Below are 505 nucleotides of genomic sequence, written 5' to 3'. Positions count from 1 at the left end.
TCCCGATTTTTGATTGTGTTATGATCGTGTAGTCTGTGGGATCAAACCTTCACTGTCCCTGGAGACATTGGCACCTTTTGTTGCTATGCAGCCTCAGCAGCAGAAACATGGCTGGCTGTAAATAACTTCTTTCATGCTTTGAATGTACAGCAACGTCATTCACTGTTGATCAACTAAGTGTTTACTTTCTGCCTCACTAGGAGGGAGGTCAGAAGTGGCGTCTGTGCAGCCTAGTTTTTTTTTTTTTTATTCTGTTTTTGCTTCTCTCATCCAGGGAGAGCAGTTGGAATGGCCACAAGATAGGCTGACGGTTGGATTACCAAACTCTCAAAACAGGCAACTGTCAGATCCTCGAGGGCACCACACTTGCAATTAGCTGATTTTTTTTTTTTTTTTTTTTAAGGAGTTTGGAAGTACAATATTAATATTGGTGGGACCAGCGTAATTGTCATAGGCTGTATATAAAAGATGGGAGTTATCCACAGGACTGCAAACTCACATTTGA

Source organism: Rhamphochromis sp. 'chilingali' (assembly GCF_963969265.1).
Source record: "Rhamphochromis sp. 'chilingali' genome assembly, chromosome: 14".
Taxonomy (NCBI): Eukaryota; Metazoa; Chordata; class Actinopteri; order Cichliformes; family Cichlidae; genus Rhamphochromis; species Rhamphochromis sp. 'chilingali'.
Note: the sequence above shows the minus strand (reverse complement) of the source record.